Below are 21,356 nucleotides of genomic sequence, written 5' to 3'. Positions count from 1 at the left end.
GTTTTCCATGGGTACACCTGTTTTGATAAAGTTATGGATGACAAAGTCATTAAAAATGGATGAATATAACATTCTAGCTAGGTCCTAAGCACACTAGAACCACAGTAAAGCAAATCATACCTAATGCTATTTCATTTTGTCGAGGCAATTTGATTTTAGTTTAACCAGGTTTTCCTGGTTTTGGTTTTCTCCTAATTGGAGCTTTTTGGGATTTGCTAGCTTTACCGAGGTAGAAAACACATATCGGGTAAACATATAGGAAAACATATAACACGTCCTCGCCTGCATTGCTGGCAGAGGAAACCACGTTAGCTAAGCTACCATGAATGAAGATGACGACGGAATTTTTTAAAAATTGTTTGTATACACTTAAGTGAACTAAACTTACAGTCTGCCAAGGTTTAAAGCGCAATTAACAAATTTCAATTAAAAATGTATTATTGTGGGTTGTTTTTAGTGGCGTATGATTTCAATTTGGGATGTCAAGTCGAAGGTCACTACTTTACGTACATAATTTAATAGTGGGTCGTTTGTTTCGGTGCTGTGCTGAACATTTAATTTAGAGGGGATGTTATGTTTGGGTAATTATTACGGCTTTGCGAAATATTTCTTGGGGTGGATATGTTATGTCAGGGACGAAATTTCGACCTCCCCCAGATATGATATGTCGGGATGCCGTGCATCTCACCGCAATTCTATATTTAATATTTTCAGGGACGTTCCCCGATAAATAAAAGCGTCATAATACTCACCAATAAGATCAAGGATACCTTTCCCGACAACCCCGAAAGGGAAAGGTCGTGGCTTTTGGAAACCATTTACAACTGCGAGTTTTTTAGCTTCGTCGTTAGAAAAGCCACTTGTTGTCTTGAGGCGTTTTGCGCATTCCTTATTTGCTTGATATATCTTGGAGCCAGATTGTTTCTTCGTGTTTGGTCCAACACCTTCATTGTGATCCTCATAGACTTCTTCCAGCTGATCTTTTTTCTCCTTAGCCGTTTTGAATACCGATTTGGTGGTTCTGTAGAACAGTTTTTTGTTTTTTTTGTGGTCTTTTTGCGTTTCCGTGGGCATGTTGGGGGTTTATTACATTTTTCGTCATCTTCGTAAACGACTGTTTTCGAAATTTTTTAGCCAATCTTTCTTCTCCTTTAGAATTTACGTTAAATTGCTTTGTTATTTGGCTTCAACGGACAACCTAATCAAATATTAATTAAAGAACACCCACAAGAGATAAGTCTGGTGCCCATCGGCAAATTTCATGTCATGTTATAGATATTTTTGGCCTATAAATTCTTTTTATTGGACATTTCAAAGTATTCATAATCAATTATAAACGTTTCTCTTATTTTCTTCCATCTATCAATTTTGAGAGTGGGTAGGGAAAGAATACTAATTGTTTTTTTAAAAATCGTGACTCACGGGTGCCATAGAAGAAACGCAGATCTTTTTTAAGACCGTTTGCGTTTCTCTAGCATTTCCCAATGAGTCACAATTTGAACCTAAAGTAGGCCCATTTACATATGGACCCTTCTACTGTCCACACACTTTTACATCGGACAAAAATCTACCCTTCTCATTATTTTAAAATTCAACAAAAAATTTGGGTTGTCCAGGCACTCGAGAGAACCTACGAAAAAACTTTCATTCAAATCGAATGAAAATTTGACCACTTTTTCGCCTTGCAAAAACAGCAGTTTCCCATAAGGGTCTCTCGGGTGTCCGGACACTTTGCTGCCTACTGTAGCTTACTATTTCCTCTTCACTTGTTCTTGCATTCACTGTTCATTAATAAACCGTGGCCGTCTGGCAGAGGAAACGACTGCTTTTTACATTGAGAGAAAATTTCAACCTGAATCATGACAATAGTCTGTCCATCCAATCCAAAAATGGAAAGACATTGGGAGAGTGAAAAAAGGGGGACCGAACCATTTCTTCCCCACTCTATTCTTTCCTTCATTGACTTTCCTTCATTTCGTACCCTTTTCTTATGGAAAATGTCAATGCTTTCTTGTTTGAGGCTGCACCAACCTGGGATTAATAAATATCCAAGATGGAAATTTCGAACCACCTCTCACGCAAACAACAAGGGGAAACAGATGGGGAAAAGTACTGAAAAAGAGGGAGGTGAGGTGACTAATAAATTATTCACACGTGCACTTGTTCTGCTCCATCATCCCAGTGATCTAAAATGCTCCAACTCTATTTATTAAAGAGAAAATTCTGTTGAACATGGAATATTTTCTACTGGCGGACAGGAGTTACGTGGTCTTGTTTGACTGATTTCGCCGGTGAGTGTCAAATTAATTAAGTTCCCTTCTTTTGCTTGAGTTTGAGGAAGTAGTTCCGGCTTAGTCAGATTTATCGGAAAATTTATTGTTATTAGTTATGTAGAACAGGAAGAGTAAACGCTATCAGGTCTTCTGATCTGCGTGTCTGAGGGACAACTCTTGCAGTGGTTTTTGTACCGTCTCGCGATCTAATGCGAATCGTCGCTGAATCACGAAAAAATGTTTTTCTTTGTTGGATTCAGTCCATTGGCTACTCTTTAGACACATTGGTATTTGTAGTGATCATATATAGGGGGCGCCAGTGATGCAGAAAAGTCGTTTCGTTCTAACGATTGGATGTACTTTTCTTGCTTTGGATTGACCTGTTGGTGGCCTGTTGATTTGATCGAGATTCTATAAGCAGTTATCCTCTGTTACGCCAGTCCTGCTGTTGGGTTGAATGGGAGCTTAACTTGACCACATCTTTATTTCGAAGAATTTTAGTTCCTCTTCCCTCGATTTGTTTTCTGAAACAGCGATAACAGTGCCCAAAGGACGCAGCAATTTGTTTGTACTCGTGGGGTTCATGAACCTGTCGTTGACGTTATCTATATCCCGCTTAGCTGGCTGATTGACGCGCCATCGTTTTTTTTTAATCTGACCAGCGCGTGTGCGTCTGGCGCATATTGTTGCCTTATTCAATTACATATATGCTAGAATCTAGTGAATGGTCGTCCATATCGTCTTCTCGTCGAGTAAGAAGCTTATAAATAGTGACTCCGACCAAATGAAGTTGGAAGGGTCACCCACTAGCACAAGATGTATAGCACCATATGGTTTTGAGTTGCATTTAAGCTTCTCAAATCGTCTTTTAAGAAAGTCGAACAAATCCGGTTGGATCATGTTGAATTCGTCCAGTATAAACAAGCCAATTTCAGGCTAAGCAATGATTGCTGCTGCGCTGGTTCGGAATCAACCAATCTCGCAGACATTTCAAGCGCCGAATGAAGAGTGCACCCTCCAATCAATACGGTTGCCTTGCCTGACAACACACATACCACTACAGAGGCCGTAGAAAGCCACTTGCGATTAAAATCCACAAATGCTTGAATGACTCCTGATTTTCCAGATTCCCTAAGAAAAAGCATGAGCTGGGGTTTTGGCATTATTTTATTCACCAGAGCTTGGATATTTGAAGTTCGAAGGGCCATGCGGGTCGATGGATTGCCAGTGCTACTACTTTTGGCTAATGCAACGTGTTGCAATAGAGCGGCACTAATTAATACAAACGCCAAGTGTTACTTTTCGTTCAAACCCCAATGTTCAGAATGCTGTGTGGTCAACGGTTGTCCAAGATATTTAATCCGTTATAGGAAACGAAACTAATCCTTAGGTATCTACAAATTGGTTAATTGTGAATTAATATCAAATGCTGACCTGATTTGTACTACAACTTCACTTTCAATAACTTACCTACGACGTCTCATTTTGGGATGCTTAGCATTGATTCAGAATCAATCAGGTTAAAATCCGGTAATCCAAAGTTCTGTGAAGAAGTCACAATTTTTATGCAATCGATGGAAAAAGTACAAACTTTACTGAAAAAGATATACCATACAATCGTTTTCATGTCTATAAATCGTCCTGAATCGTTGGAGACGTTGTTCGACGATTTTCCTTTCCCATTCCCCTTAAGACTCACATCAAGGCTATACCAACGTAAAGCTGACGACTAGCTTTTCCCAAAGAATATTGAAATACGCGGTGTACTCAGTACAGGTTGCAGCGCAGTTTCCGTGATTATTAGCTATTTTATTATTTATTTCCAACAATATTTAAACCATGAGTGGAGTCAAAAGCTCGTTGACAGACATGTAACAACAAACATCTGGGGACATCCGGGGTGGAATTCCGAACCAGAGGATTTAGACTAAACTTAGACTAACATAAGGCGTTTTTTGGACTAAACTTAGGGATTTTTCTAAACTTTCCGAAAAGCCCAATTCCGAACGCAAAATCATAAATTTAGTTTTGAAGTTGGACTTAAAATGTAAGCAAAGTCTTGTCCATAAGTAAGATAAAGTTCTGACTAATAAAAGAACCTTTTTAGGTAATTTTTTAGTCTGTTTCCAGAATTGAGTAACATGACACTAGAATGATACTAAACAGTGGTAATATTTATCAGTTTGTTTACAAAATGGAGACTGACATCGACGAATTTGATTTTTTTTTAGATTTTGGAAATATAACAAACTCGAGTGTTATGTTATACTCCGATAGTGACAGTGATGTAAAAAGGGAACAAAGCCGAGTTTGAAGAAGATGTCTCCTTATATTTTACAGTACTAGGAAAGATGTGTTTTCATATTTTTGTGAAGAGAAATTGATAACAACCTTTCGTTTCGATCGACCTTCTATCGAATATATTACAGGTATTATTACTTTATTCAATATTCAATTACACTGAAAATACAGTAAAATATTCTTGGTAAGCATCTCTGGTATAGAGTTAGATTGCTCATCTTTTACCGAAAATAAGGAAAACTAAAGCAAAGAGGAACCTTTGTCTTCTTGACATGGTTCTCATAGCTTTGCAATTATATGCTACTAGAACTTTGAAGCCAGTTGTCAGTAATGTTCTTTGTAACAGTCAGTCTTCGGTTTCACGATCAATAAATGCAGTATATCTTACTTTGTCTTTGATATCCAGCAAACACATTTATTTTACTGACAACTTGACTAAGATTAATTAAACAGCAATTTCATATATAATTTATTAGCCCACTGAACGCATTGGTTTTATAGGTGAAGAACGATTTTTCGGATATTTCTCGCATACCCGGTATAATAGGTTGTGTTGAAGGAACGCATGTTAGACTCCAACGGCCTGTGTTGATTGAGAAAGCATACGAAAATCGCAAGAAAAACCATTCAATTAACGTGCAGGTAAATTTTTCTGTACTGCAATAGATGCCAATAGGGTATTTGTGACAATAACAGATTTCTAAACATCTGTGCCACTAAACCCGGGTCCTGTCACGACTCTTCAATTTTAAAAGAAAGTTCAATTGGTAGAAAATTTGAGGCTGGCCATTTTGGTTCAGGATTTCTTCTATGTGACAGTTGTTATGCCAACACGCCTTATTTATTTGTACCTTACACGGACCCAGTAGAAAACTACAAGGTTTTATTGGAACATGATTTTATATAAGAAATGTTTTCCCTGAAAGCCAAGTTTTTGTTGCAGATTCAATTCAACTTCACCCACAAAACAACACGTTGCGTAATTGAAAGAAGCGTTGGAATATTAAAGAAGAGATTTAACGTATTACACTCTAAGGTAAGGATGACCCCCCCACTAGAGTTTTTTGGTATTTGTATACTGCTTTATGTTTTATAAACCAAAAGAAATGGTTTTCCCATTTAGTATAACAGTAGCTTGCTGTGTACTTCATAATCTTGCTATTAGTTTGAAAATGCCACTGTATGACGATTGGGGAATTGATGACGACGTGGACATTGAGGTTGAAGAAGACCTAGCAGCGGAATAACTTAGACCAACTGGGACAACGAGCCAAATATACACTCAGACTAGTGGAATTTTTCACAAAACTGAAACGTTTTCTTCCACATTGTAAAGTACATCCAAAAGATTTTGTGGAATTAAATTTTTTGATAGGGTTTCGTCTAACATTTCTCTTACTGTCATTACAAAAGTTATGACACGAAGACGGGCCTCTTTCAGTCTGATTTTGGCCGGTGAGACCGCTGAATTACGCACAGAAAATTTAGCTTTTTTCATTGTTTGTCTCAGTGTCAACGAATCTCTCTTCTTTTTTAAAATTAAGGATTGCCGAGGTTGCCGAGGGTGGTATACATTCGACAGAAGAATCAGTCGAGTTAGATCTTGTAACACTTTTAGGTATTTCGACAGAAGTAGAAGAACTCGGGACTGGCGTGGAATGAGATCGTTTCGCAGCAACAGAAATTTTCTTGATATAGGATTTTCACTTATTGATAACTTGACTAGTTTTAGCTTACGAAAAGTCTTCAGTACCCCAGCCATCTCCTATAGCTAACTGCCCACGTACAGGCGTCGTTTGAAGTGGTGTTCCTTCAATCGATTCTTCACTATATATGACTCGTCTTAAAGTCTAAAACAATTGGTATAAGTATATCAATAAAAAATGTTCATGAAAGAATATTACTCTCTTCGGTGGCTTTTTGTTAAGTCGCTGAATTAAATTGTCTAAGTTGTCTAAGTTGATTGTTCTCATTACTTATAAGTGCATCATCAGTGTCCACTGCTCCCTGTAGTTGAAGTTGGATGTAAAAATTAGCTTTAATACAATAAAGAAAAAAATTTACGGGAATAACAGTAGCAGCAACAGATGGATTGTCAAGGCCTAAAATTTGCTTGTAGTATTTGTAGTATAGTGGGGATTAAACCCCATTGCTTTCTAACGGTCTTCCTCCTAAGAGGGGGAAGTAAATTAAGAATGTTAAAGTGCGTAATTTCCATCGAACTTCATTACCTGTTTCTGGCAAGCCAGAATTGTAGTTCCTGATAGCTGTCCTAGCTGCCTTTGTGAAGTTATGCAATTTTTTTCAACTGCGTCAAGTGATTTTTCAGAACACTCTGGGTGTCCCTTCCAAATATTCTGCTTGTCTATTTGGCTTACATTATTAACGTAACTACGTAACGTATTGATGCAACTCAATAAAGCTTTTGCTCAGAATCAAATAATTTATCCAACTGAAAAACATGGAGCAGTATATTACCTTGTTTATAATTATTTGAACAGAGTCTCTAATTCCTTCTGTAACCGAGGATCCCGTTTTCCTTTCCTAGTTGCAGCAACAGAGGTTTTTCGCTTATCCCGTCCGCTCATTTTATTTTCACAGAAACTATTTGTGATACGTTGTATTGCTGTGTGAGACCAGTTTTTCAAAGTTTACATTTTACTATAGAGTTGTCTTCAGTAAGAGCCTCCCGCATTGGTTCTTATCTTCTAAAGGTTAGTTAAAAACCAAAGTAATGATGAGTCAAGTTTCTTTGAGTTAAACAAAATATTCTTAACTTTTTTGTTCGGAATCGAACTGATAAGTAGTTCAAACTTTTAGTCGCTTAAAGTCAAAACTTTACAGTTAGCTAAACTAACTCTAGGTTAATTTTTAGACTAATTTAAGTCAATAGTTCGGAATTCTACCCCTTAACATGTGTGATGTTCCTAATTATGCTGTCTATAAAGCCCTAATTTGGTACAAATCAACTTACTTCTGAGCTTCACCGCTTTTCTTCTTTCGCGAAATGATGAGTGTTTTACTGAATGTTTTTTTTTATTATTATGGGGGTTAAGAGTTTTTTGCAGACAGAAATAAAAGATTCACTCAAGAAAAAACAATCCAGTAACTTACAATTTGTATTGAAGAAATAAATCAGGTAAAAGTAAACAAAATTCAAATGGGGATTCCTCGCGAGGAGTAGCTAGTGGAATAACAGGGCTCCCTCTTGTACCTTTCGTGACGGTCGATCCTGGCATTGCGTGATGCCAATCCGCAACAATGTCGCAAAATAAAAATTCAAAAATTAAGACTGTTGGCCATGAAAGGTATCGACAACGATGTAAGAGAAAAAACACAGTGGAATTCACTTCGAATATAACGATCAGTCTAAATGAAGTTAAAGTCGACGGACTTATAAAAGTATCGATGAATTTCGAAACGAACAAATAGAAAATTCCAATCGACTGTCCTTTGTTGGGTATCGTGAAGGTAAAGATAGGTGAAGACTGAAAAAGGGCGCAAAACAAAAATTTAAATCGTAATTGACGACCCCATAAAAGTATTGGCGAAGCAATAAGTGCGAAACGAAGAAGACGGTCCAATAAAGTATCGACAAAAAAATGAAATTTTAAGGTGAAATTCCCTGTTTGGTATCTACGATTGAAAATATGCACGACGGTAAAGGGAAAAATTCGAATTGACTGCTTTATATGAAGGAATCGACGATTTAACATAACAGTATGCAAAACTGACCATGGTGGGATCATTTTCTTTGTTAGAAAATACAAAGGCTGATGAGAATTGACCAACCACCATAAGTCGGACAAAATCTACTAAAGTAATTTACGTCTTTTCAAAGAGTTCAAATGAGAAGCCGGGACGAACCAGGGATTACGTGCCATGAGGATGGATGGAAAGTCCAATTGCCGATTTGGTCTGCCGTAAGGATGACGATGAGCCATTTAGGAGGACGCTGAACGATGGCGAAGATGATGAGCGATAACGATACCACGCAAACAATTTCAAATTCATGGTGGATGCACCACAATGTTTTCAAAACTATCAAATGAATAAAAGTAAATTTTTTAACCTTAATGGTCGAAGGCACGCTTTTTGTTCATACCAGTCCTGGGTGTGACGTTGCGCTGTCTGGCCGAATTTGATTAAACAATAACTTCTTCTGGGGCTTACTTTTAAGGAAATTTGGCTGTTTTAAAAAAAAAGTTGTGGATGATTGCATCAATTAATAACAACGGGTTCACGTATCTTCTAGGGACTAAATTTGATATTCTATAATCAATACAAAAACGATGACTCACATATTTTTTTTCTTACCAACATAACTGAAGCTGCCCAAGGGTCTTCCAGTCTAGGTGAAATGTGCACACATGTCGCAACCCTACTGCATGCAGTGATATCAGCTCATGAAGTTCAGACAAACACTAGTTTCACAGAAGAAAAATGTGCTTGGATAGACAACACTTCAAAGCAAGTAATAAAGACATTTGACAGCATCATTATGTCCTTACTTAATAAACATTAAATTTCATATGAATGTTTCAGTAGAGTTGGCATATTCGGTACTCATCTAAATCCAATAACGTCATGGTCATCGTTTAAAAATCCAACAGAAGAACACTTAGGAAGTGTTCGAAAGATCTTGTTGAAATGAAGAAACCTGCTGCCATAGGTGCTCTCGATCCAACCAATTATAGTGATTACATACAATGATTACATGTTCACCTAGACTGGAAGACAATTTAACTATTATGTAGACTAATAATATTGTTAAAATAACAAAACGGTTAGATGAAATATTACTCTGCTGGACATGTGCAATGAGAAAATTGAACCATACCGTCCTTGGTACAGGCTACCCAAGATAGTATGTTGTACTTAATGTTTGTGACGCTGTAACCTAATGTATAAATGAAATATAAAATGTGATTCACATTACACGAAGAATAGTTTGATGAATATACCTTGGCTTTCAGCACGACTGTGTTGCTTGCCAGCTCTAACCCACTAAAGTTCCTAAACCATTGGTTATCCAGATTCTGCTCCATGGCAACACGATCTCTTCTTTTGAACTTGCATTGGATCTCCAGTATTTCGACTTTTTTTCATTTTGGAAATAGTCAATTAGCTTAGGCCACGTTACTGCAGGAACCATTGGAATGACATAACGATATTTTCCAAAGATCAACGACGATATTTTTTCAACGACGACAACAGCTCTATCAACCGATTCTTTGCTATCGGTTCAAGATTTTTATAAAATATTGAAATTTAAGGCATTTTAAACTACACTCATTACAAAAATTGTTCACTTTAATTTTTTTTCCACCAAAAATATTAAACAAGCCAATGCTTTGATGTTTGAGGTTGCACCAAACTGGGAAAACCCATCCAAGATGGCAACCTCGAACCACTTTATAGCCCTATCCGGCCATTCCCTATCCTTCAAATGAACAAAATCTTTGTATGGTTACGATAAGGTGTTTTGTTGGGGGACTTTGGGTGGAAAGGAACGTGATAGCCATCTAAAGCGCATAATACCCCTGGGAACATCACTTTTCTGCGGAATTGTCTTGAAATAGCTGGGATTTCATTCCTGTGTGGCAACTTAATGAAATCTCCTTATATTAAAAAAATAAAATTGCAAAACTGCCCAATAACATTGATTTTCTGCCTAAAACTGTTGTATTGCAATTGAAAATTTGTTCTGGTCAATCTAAAATATCTAAAGAAGTCTGGATCAAAATATAAAAATATGACATTAAGAAACTTGGGTGACGTTCTATCTCAACTGAAGTAATAAAGGACAAACTGTCTGCATCTACGTCTTCGTCAATCGAACTTTTTTCTTCTTCGCAAGAAGAATCAAACAAATTCGCAGAATGATCGGACAGAAAAAAAAACAAGACTCTTTCATCAGTAGTCATTGACTAATTGTACCTTTTATTAAATAGACATAAAAAGAAATAATTTACTGTATAATTTAACATATAATCTTACAAGTTGATAACCGTTTTATAAAAGATGACACAAAGTTTTGTTTTCAGTTCTGTAAAACTTCACAATTATTATTCGTCTGCAAAAAGAGGATGGGCGCTGAAAATTTCGCCATCGATAATTTGCATTTTACCGTCAATACTGGTTGAATTTCAGAGTTCAATTACGTAGTACAATTGTCGCAAAAAATCACTCTTTTGTTAATTTTTCAGTTGAAGTTGAACAGAAAAATGAAACCAAAAGTAGACATAAAAAAACGTTTTTAGTTTGCCTTTGGCCGTCTGTACTACTTCTGGCGGCTCCATCCACTCTCTCCCTGCGTAAATTTTATTAACTGCTTCCTTTCTGTTAAATTCTCTCGGTATTTTAACCGTAACAAACATCATCAAATCACCTGGAATACTCACTGAATCAATTAATTTAACCTAGAGTCCACCAGGAGAACACTTCGGTGGGGACTCTCCTATTTCATACATCTCAATAAGTTCATCTGACACACTTAAACTTTCTGTGTGTCAGTGTTATAGTCAATCAACACAATTCTTAAAATTTGAGGCTTGTTGGAACATGGAATGTGATGGCCATTGTTGTGTAAGATTATCTACACATCTACACGATACCATGTACCTTAGGTGTTTCATATTTGACTTTATTTTTTTAATTTTTACAAACTTTTGTATTAGGGTGTTTAATATTCTAAGAAAAGCGTATACCAAGTTTGAGCTCTTAAATTTGTTTTCCCTTTTCTTGATAAAAATCCGAAAAACTGCCAAAAAATCAAAAATAGGCAAACAATTTTTTTCTCGTGATCTGTTAATAACTCCGTAGCGAACCGAAGACATATGATAAAACATCATTTCTTTTATTTGGTCACCAAGTTTCAGTTCTCTAACCTTATTTTGCTTTGCCTATCTTGCTTTGCCTATTAGTTCACTTTCAATAGTCTCTCTCTCTCTCTACCTAAAAAGGGCCGGATGAAACACTAAATCCATCCCCAAAAAGGAGAAGAATTTGAATCTGTTATAAATGTGTACATCTTTTGTTTATCTCAAGGAAAGCTGAGGCACTGGAACACGACGGCGGCGGCGAAATGCTCCGATTGAAACGTTTTCATTTGCGTTGGCGCAATCCGCACTGACAGATATTGTAGTTGCCCCAATGTGGGTCGCCAAACAATTCGACGAGACATGAGGCCGTTCTGACGCCCTTTTCCTTCTTCTTCTTCTTCTCTGCGCCAAAATGGAATTTATTTTCCATGTTTGTTGTTGTGGTTTTTGTCTCCTTTTTTTCCATTTTGGCCAAGACGTTGCGAGTTTGGCCGCTTAAGCTAAAGGCGAAAGTTTTCCTATCGAGGATGAGAGGGGAGCTTCGTTGGCTTGTTGCTTCCGGACGCCTAGTGACATTTTTACGACTGGGGATGGAGTCAAAGAAGATTCTGCAGGAGAGAATTTTGGTTTTTATTAGTGATGTTACGTTATAGGATTTCGACTACGTTTACGTTATCCGTTAAGTTAACGTGGCTTTGAAATTGATAAGTTAAGTTAGTACGATAATTACTGCGTCGTTTGAAACAGTACGTTAACGCATTTTTTACGTTATCCGTTAAGTTAAACGTAACATCACTACAGTCCTCCTCCTACTCCTCTAAACAAGAAAAAAAACTCTCGTGTATACGACAGTATAGTGATTGTATAATTTTTGAAACGATTTCTGTTTGACGTAGAGTGACGGTGCTGCATCCGCTGTTCGCAGTGTTCACCGCTCCTGAAAACGTCAACAATGGACCGCACTTGTCCGCTGCACTCGACGTGCCGCTATCAGATGGCGATGGACATTGTGTTACCTGCATTTCTGCCAAGATGTAGCACCGTGTGGTGCCAATATTATGATTTCCAGTTTTGTGTCGACGGACTTGCTTCAACGTCATCGGAGATTACTGACACGTGCGGGTGAGTTATTTGAATACCTGACCAAGTGAAGAATGTGGAAACCGGCTAAAGTTCAATTGTTTTTTTTTTCTCTATTTCCGTCTGTTACTGTTTCTCTCTCTCTTCCTTTTTTTGAACATATTTCGGATAATTTAAGGTACCGCAACATTAATAATTGCTGCTACGTGAACTCTACTCTACGATCTCTGTATTCACTGGAAGACTTTTGTTTCGATCTTGAAACAAGTCTCGTTGACGTACAAGCGCCACTGCCCATTCTATTTGACTTGTTCGTCAAATTGATGCGGGTTAGTGAAGACGACGATGAGGAAGAGTTGGTGGACGACCTTCATTGGTACGTTTTGTTTGTAGTTTAAAGGTCGTGAATGTTGTCGATCAAAATTTTAAACGAATTCCCTCCTCAACTTCAACCACCAACATTTCTTTCCTCTTATTTGTAGTCGGTTCATAGAAAATCTGCATCTTTTGGACGTGACTTTCGGAGAGGGCGGGCAGTAGGACGCCAGTGAATTTTTCGCCAAACTTTTAAATCATTTTTCAGAAACGGTGCCCGCAGATATTGCAACTGTTCTGCGCACTTACTTTGAAGGCTCCATTCTTCATACATTGATTTGTCAGGAGTAAGTCATCAATTCTGCTTTATTTATATAAGCTAAGAGTTATACTAGTAGATTTCTGCTATTTTTGCTTTTATAGATGTGGTAACTCGTCAGATAGCTATCAGACTTCTTGTTGTTCGCTTGGGATTTGCCCCTTCCGCTGAACAGCTACACTATTGGTGACTGTTTGAAAGCTTATATGGCTCAGGAGGAGTGCGAATGGGATTGTTCCGCTTTTGAATGTAAGAAAGCAATCATAGTGAAGTCGATTGAAAAAATCCCGCGGTAAATAAGTTTCGGTTTTTTCCGTTTTTTTTCCCCGTAAGTGGCATTTAATGTGGTTTTTTTTTGGTCCTAGTGTGCTGATGATTTCCCTGAAACATTTTTTGAATGGCATAAAAAATCAAACGCTAATTGTTTTTCCAAATGTTTGGCAACCGTTCAAGATGTCAGGCGGCACCTCCAGCAACTTTTCTCTTCAGTCGCATGTGACTCACCTTGGTGACACTGTCGATTCCGGTAATTTGTTATAAAATGTCATTCATTACTGGAAATTAAAAAAATTTGGTTTTAGAATAAACTTTTACCAATAGGCTATTGGTAAAAGTTTGTGACCTGTTATAAGTGATTTCGCGTTAACCTTTTGTGATTTGTTTTTTTCTGGGTTTTCTTGGGGTGGAGAATTTTCCAGGTCAATACGTTTGCCAAAGCAAAGTTAGCGATGGAGTGATACGGCTATTCGACGACTACCGAGTTAACCAGCAACCAAGGGGCGAACACTCTGCAGCCGCTTATATCATTTTTTATGTTCGAATTTAAATTATCGTCCTTTTTTTCAAATTCCTTTTTCTTGTGGTTTATTCAATTTAGAGATGTAAGATGTAATCTAGATTGTATCAAACGAAGCCTTCTGGTTTTTGCGGAAGCCCTCCGTTTTCATCCATCTGATGGTTGTTTGTCGTTGATTGCTATCCCTTCATGTTAAAATCCAGCAGTTGCCATTGAATTGCTGGATCGGATTTTCCGTTTTACTTCCAGTCCTTGTCGTCACATTTCTGTAAAATTGTATAGGCTCCTCCGGAATTATTATTATGCCTTCCTCCGCCTCCTTCGTATCATAAAACAACATTCAATACAACGCCTAGAGACAATTGTTTGGGGTACATCTCAAAAGAGGCAGAACATGCGAGCTTTTCATCGTGTATCTTGTATTGCCCATTGCAGCAGCAGCAGGCCGGCTCTTTGATATTTATTCTCCCGTCACTCTTGTAAGCATCACTAAGAGTAGGATCGCTGTAAGAGTTGTCCTAGTCAGGTATTGTTTTTTTGCATGGAAATGTTTTCGTCCCTTTATCTATTCATTATTCCACAAGATATAAACTTGGGTTTAGGGTAACAGAAAAGTCGGATAGAGTTACGGGCTCTCCCGCGTATTTTCGACCGAGAAATCGGAGATTTTCTTTCTTTACTGCTCGAGTGCTCCTATTTTCGATGTATTAAGCAAGTAGCACGTTACCAGTTGGGGTATGGGAGTCTCTCTCGAGTAGTCGAACGTATGTCGAGAAAGCGACCAAATTAATGATATTCTTTAGGAGAGAAGATGTTTGATGGATTAACCGCGGCATCAAAAAATAATATACGGAATCATCATCGCTCATGATATAGCCAACGCCGCTCATCCAGGCAGCATAATAAGGCAGCACAATGTTCTATGAGGAGGTGGTACCGTCACCATGTTGGAATTGGCCGTAAGGCCTCGTCACAGCTTTTTGAGGGGGTGTTTCAAAGTGAGATCCCCCGGGTGGGTCGAAGAGGGAGAGGGCTAGAGGGGGAGGAGGGAAAGTGCGGACGTCCAGAGTACAGCATACATATCGTCCTAAGGAATTGCACCTTGTTTTCTTCAGTCCGGCGTTTTTGGATGGTCAGCCTCGTTGTTTCTCTAGTATTCAATTTTTTGTTCGTGATTCGTGCTGCCTCGTGCAGAAATTGATTAAGTGTTTTACGGAATCGTTTATCCGGAGACATCGATTGTAACTGGTTGTGAGTAGTGTATTTCTCCGTGAAAGTGATTTAGTGCAGCATTTGTTGCATTGTTTGCCAGAAAAACTTGTGTAACACTTTTCTAATCAACAGTCTGAAATCGAAATCATTTTTATTTTTGTGATTGGAGAGTGTGGTTTTTTCTGATTCATCGACGCCATTTACGGTAGGCATTTGTAGTTGTGTGATGGCTGTTGTACTGGCCGACGATGTGCCATTTGGATGGCTGGTGTGGCACTCCCCGCAGTATTCCACTCCAATTCCTTTGAGGTGAATTATTTTTTGCTCTTATGTATTTTGTGTGTGACAATTTTTTGATGTTGTAGAATTGTTTGCATGTTTAATATGCCAATTTTTGCGTGTGTGTGTGCGTAACTGGCACGCTGACTAACGTGTTGTTTTTTGGTTGTATCTTTAATGACATGTTATAGGCCGGTCGAAGGTGTTACAACGTTCACGGTTGGACGCAGTTATTTGTGCGACGTGACTGTTCCGCCTGAGATTGCGGTACGGTCCGTTTACAAGCGGATCGCACAGACAAAGCACTGCAAGCTGACAAGGCTTGAGAATGGGAAAATTGGGCTGACGGGTTACACTATGGCTGGCACGTTTGTCAATGGCGTGAAAGTCAAGTTTCTATACACGGCAATTCTTAAAGACGGCGATGTGGTATCGTTGATATCTGTCGAGAAAGGGCCATCGTCTACCTTTCACACTGGCGTCTCTACCATTTCTTCAAACAATGTCGGTGATGTTGTTAATTGGTAAGACTGGGTTTTTTTCGATTGTCTTTTCTATATTTGTTTATATGTTTGCCAATTTTTGCCTAGCTTTCAATTTCACGATTTTTTTTATGTGTGTGTGTGCGTATTTTCTTTTTTGTTATTTATTTTAAGTGTTGACGATGGAGAGCGACTGGTTGGTGTTTGGCAGTCGCAAAGCAAGCCACGTCACAAAGACCTGTTGAAGCAAATTTCAGTAACGAAAAGTTTGAAACGTCAGCGCCATCTACCTTACAAAATAATAGGCTTGTTTCAGTGGTTGGCAGCAGACATTTACGACAGAAAACCCCGCCACTCATACTTGAAACTTCTTAGTCAACAATGGGTGTGATCGCTTCCACTACTTTAAACTTTCTCTTCATCATTTATTAGTGATTTTCAGTATAATACAACATGCCTTCGGTAAGTTTCATTGTCATAACAACATTATTATAACAAGTGTTTTAAAGACGTGGTACATCATTTGATGAAGAAAGGTGAAGGGTGAATATACATGTTTGAAGGGAAAGGCTCATATGATTTGTTGATCTAAACAATTTAAAAAAAAACAAATTCACTATTATTGGGGGATAATTCAAGAATAGTTTCAAGCCAGTTTGATGTAACTCAAATGTTGCTCACCAAATGTATAATGTATGACGGAAAAGGCATTTGAATTATAACCTAATGGTTTTAGGGCTTGTATTTTTGCGCTTGGAACCCTGAGGCTATAAAGTAGCCTTACTTCGTATGAGTTAAAATATCTGTTTTAAAAGAAGATTATCAGTAGAATTACTAAGTGTGTTGCGGACGTTCAAGAGCACTAATGGCAACAGTAAAAAATTATAAAGTCTGATAAAATTAGTGAGTTTTCTGGGTCTGTGATGCGTTCATGCAGAATCATTGACATTCAAAAGATCAGCAAATTTAGAAAAGGAACCGATTTAACGTAAGATTATTAAGCTTTTCTTTTTATCCACATCATTAAAATCATTTTTTAAATGAAAAATTGCACATCATGCAAATTCTAGCAAAATTTGAAAGATCACTTTCGGCAGATGAAGTTGGAATATTTCGTTTCAATTTTCAATAATGAGGAAAGTTTTGGGGGTATCACAGGATTAGATGTCAAAGGACTATCAAAGAGTATTCCCACTTGTGGTGGTTACTGATTTTATCGGTGCAACGTCGGTAATTTGCTCTGTCCCCATCGTCTTGGGCGAAGGCTGCGAAGATAAAATTGTTTGTCTATGTCCAGATAGGTCCAGATACGTTCCGAGCATTGCACCCCATTAATCCATGCCATTTAAACATGGTTCACTGATATTCAAAAGATTTGTTATAATTGATAAGAAACCATAAATTTTACGTCACACCGCTCACAAAAGTTATAAAATTTTTTTGCTGATTTCGCTGATTTCAAAAACGTTTCAGACTATTATCTTCTGTTAGGGGAATTTTTTAAAATCCTTTTCTTCAAATCTTTTTAAAAAAAAAACCTTGACAGAGACATGGCCCGTAGTGTGAGTGACATAGAATACCAAGCTTTGGAAGAACTTGGGGTATGTGAAGAGGTGGATAACATAATCCGTTCGACCCAACCAACACAGGCAGACGCTGAAGAAGAAGAAACTTTTGACAGTCAGCCAGGACCATTGTTGCCTTTGATCCCCAAAGTTGAATTGTGGTAAAACTGCTTATAAATTAATTCAGCCAACTGGTCTGGGTTGGCTGAGGCCTAATGAAGTGAAAATTCAACCAGTTTTGGACGACAGTGGGTATAAATTACAGGTGACGAGTAAAGAAAGAAGATGTAGAGGCCAACCAGCAAAGTGGGTAACTTGTCCTCCTAACGGATGTAAGGTAATTGTATCACTACTTTCAATAACAAGGATATTAACATTGTTTAATTTTCTGATTCCTTTATGTCATGGGTGGAAATTTTCCTTTTGATACGTATGAGAATACACTTTTTTCGTGTTTGAGAAGTGTGTGGTACGATTTGGGAATTCTCTCTTATGATGAAGCCAAGGATATGGTTTTATCACCTTCACGACAGTCAAAGCAGCTCAAGAAACCGTCAAAATTGCAATGTTTTAATGATTTGGCTTGAATTTCGTCACAATTTATGTATAAGGTTTAGTAATTTTTTTTTAATCTTAAATTTTAATTGTTTTAATTATGTTTTGTGATGACTGCTGACTTGATGGTCTCAACTGGTTGTTTTTTTACCTTAGTCGGACAATCTTGTTTGAAAATTAAGATTCTTTTAATTTCTTGTTAGTTTTTTTTTCTTTGAAGGCAGAAGAGAGGAAACGAGATTTAACTGTTTAGTTATTCCATAAATTCTATTCAATGAGAAGATTAAAGGCGGTGATTGTGTTACTTTTACCAACACGGGTTAACAATTTGTAAATGAAAGACGAGCGTATCTTGAAGTTTAACGTTAGTGTCCCTAACCTCCAACTGTTCTTGGGCAATATTCCTACGTCAAAGAATAACATAGAAATAATGCAGGAATGCAAAAAAAAATACAGGTAACACAACGTGACACAACCCCCCATTTTATCTTTCCTTAAGAAATCGTTTCCTTAAAAAACGTGTTTTAGTCCCCTTCTTACTTTTATAATTTTGATTTATTAAAAAAAATTTCGTCTTACGCTGACCTTCCCCGACTTTTCTAGTTTTCTCGAGACTTGAAGAGAGTGAACCCCACTCGTTTTCCCTTCAATAAAATTTTCACACATGTACCTTTACTTCATTGTATACCTTATATTTCTTTTTCTTTTATAAGCTGGTCTAATGGGAGTAATCCTTTACCGATTTCCAGGCGATCCATGGAATAAACCGCAGGTTCTGTTTCCTGTAGTATGATTCGTCAGTCGGCTTAGTTAGCCAAAAGACCACTAAGCACAATTGTTGGCTCCAATGCCGTCGTCCAGTTTGTCCGGTGCACAAGAGGAACACCCACAAGAGGGAAACGCACAGGTGAGGAACGCACAGGACGGAAATCCGCAAGACTTAGTTTCACAGACGGACACCTTGCGTGAATTAAGTTGATTTCGTTAGGGATGAACTCAGATGGTTTAGCTTCTTTCGTTTCGATGTATTGAATTAATAATTTCCCACCATCCAACACCATTTTTTCCATCTCATGTAACGTTAAGTAGCCTAGACCTATCTGTGATGCTTCTTCTATACCCTTTAGGCTTCATCTACCATACCTTCAACCTTTTTATCTTCAACTTGCTGTTTCCTGTATAAATAAACGATAATTACCTGTGAAACTATGATTTTCCATCCTGTCATGCTCTATTTCCTCCAATTTTTCTCGATGAAAGCGTTTCCCTTTTTTAATCAGTCAATACCTTGTGGTATTAACATATAGTTTCTACTGCGGCCATTGTCACGAAAAACACGGAATCTTTTTGTAGCCACGAAAAGATTCAAAGACAAAATGATTTTGGGACTCTTTGTGATCTCTGTGGATTCGTGGTTGAAGATTTCTAGACAGTAGTGTAAGTAGTTATTATTAATTACTAAATTGATTAATTTTATTAATAAATTTTATTATTTATTTTAGTTTGCCTGAGCAGATCGGAATTCCCAAGATTCTGAATCGAGAAATTCCAACCTACAAAACTATTCACCCCCTTCTCGAGGCAGATTTGAAATAGGTGGCCACTTCAGTCAACCCGAAGAGGCCTGGTAAAGTCGAAGTACTGGATACAGAACATTCCTACGTTGTAAATGTCAAAAGAAACCAGAGAACATTTGGTGGTCCTCCTCTTACCTGGATAGATCCCCGTCCACCTAAAAGTTACAAAGTAAGTTGGCCCAATCATTTATTATTTTATTATTATTATTATCATTATTATCAACAAAAGATGAAGGTGAGAGTGATGAACGTCTGACGGGGTGCTATTGAAAGAATGCAGTTCTTTTTTTAATTTTTTTGACATTTTCTTATGAAATGTCCAAACTCTAGCACAATTTTGATGAGTACGAACCAAATTCTATATATCTGACTTTCACGTGTGCGATTTTCGGGAGAGAGGTGCAAGACACCGGAGAGTAAGTGTTCTTACTCTTTTGCCTTGGGGGTAAAATTATGTTTTTTAATAATTGATGTTTTTGATTAATTGTATTTTTTAATAGGATGGTTTATCGTAAAAACCAAATTTAAAAACTGGATTGTCGTGGGAACTTCTACGTCTTAGTTGACCCAACTGACCATATTGAAGTAAGTTTGCAATACACAACAATAACAAAGTAATTTTCATCATTTTCAGTTTTAAATTTTTGCACCTTACAGAATAATGTTCCAGCTGAGCTCAGCATTGCAGTTGCTATATTGGAAATGAAGTCGTTCTTGATGTTGCTGTCGAAGCTGCTGATGATGTTGAATAAGCTGACCATCCTGATGAATTTTCTGACGGTCTTGAACCTGCTGTTGGTCTTGAAGAGGCTGCCCATGTTCAAGCTCCTGCTGATTTTGAAGATGCCCCTCGTGTTTAGATTGCTGATGTCCTTGAACTTACTGGTGGTGAATCTGCGACTCACGTTGAAATTTTCGTTGACGACGAATCTAAACCCGCGACTGTTGAAGCAGCCATTGTTAAAGCAGTCCCCGTTGTTGAAAACACCCCGGTTTTGCGTGTGATTTTGATGCAGTTCAGGGTTAAAAAAAATTCATTCTCCATTCATTTTTTTATTCTTTTGACAATTATGATTTTGTTCACTTCGAACATAGATATAATGCCTTGAATGCTAAGGCTGCCCTCAATGGACGTACACTCTTCGGGTTGAATATGACAGTATTGCTGGAGGCCAAACTTAAGCTGTAACGTAAGCCCATTTTCTTAACGTCTCAACAAAGACGTCAAACGTCTCGACAAAACCTTGCCGCGGTCTTATTCCCGAATAAATTTTGTTATGATAAATCTAAAAAAATATAAATCTAAAAGTGAAATCGTAATCATAATAAATCGCACGTAATTTTTTTAATTTTTTTTACTGTAAAAATCCCATTGGACTTTTAATTTTTACCATATCACAGAAAGTTCTTAAATTTCGCTTGATCGAGATTCGAACCTGAGTCTGTTTGAATAATATTCTGGGCTGCTGACCATTAGACCACCATTGAGATATCCATTTCAACCATTGGCTTATGTCATCATGTCATTGAAGTGTTTGATGCTGTTGAGCATTTAATTTTTCAAAATTTCGATTTTTCTGAAAATTCGTTGTTGACTTGACTTTGACACGGGAAATTTAGTTCGAACTGATTCCCGGTAGAGGGTTTTTCCCGTGTATGCTTATGGAATCGCGATTGCTCGGATTACTTACTTGATACGCCTTATGACCAGAGCCATAGACTCCTGGTCGGTTCACGGCTGTGTTGGCTTCCCCATCTCGGTTTAAGGGTAAATGTAA

The 21,356-nt window shown here is 37.7% G+C and overlaps 2 long non-coding RNA genes across 2 annotated transcripts; both read left to right on the top strand.

Annotated features, from left to right (window-relative positions):
- The first annotated feature begins 16,111 nt into the window (after positions 1–16,111).
- Positions 16,112–17,842, top strand: LOC124204996. Its single transcript, XR_006879181.1, has 3 exons — positions 16,112–16,343; positions 17,428–17,607; positions 17,696–17,842. It is a non-coding gene; the product is annotated as an uncharacterized LOC124204996 (long non-coding RNA).
- A 1,977-nt stretch (positions 17,843–19,819) lies between these two features.
- Positions 19,820–20,906, top strand: LOC124204995. The gene is made up of 3 exons (XR_006879180.1): positions 19,820–20,163; positions 20,236–20,600; positions 20,674–20,906. It is a non-coding gene; the product is annotated as an uncharacterized LOC124204995 (long non-coding RNA).
- The last annotated feature ends 450 nt before the right edge of the window (positions 20,907–21,356 follow it).

This window comes from Daphnia pulex, chromosome 10 (assembly GCF_021134715.1).
Source record: "Daphnia pulex isolate KAP4 chromosome 10, ASM2113471v1".
Lineage (NCBI taxonomy): Eukaryota > Metazoa > Arthropoda > Branchiopoda > Diplostraca > Daphniidae > Daphnia > Daphnia pulex.
This window is presented reverse-complemented; position numbering and strand designations above follow the sequence as displayed.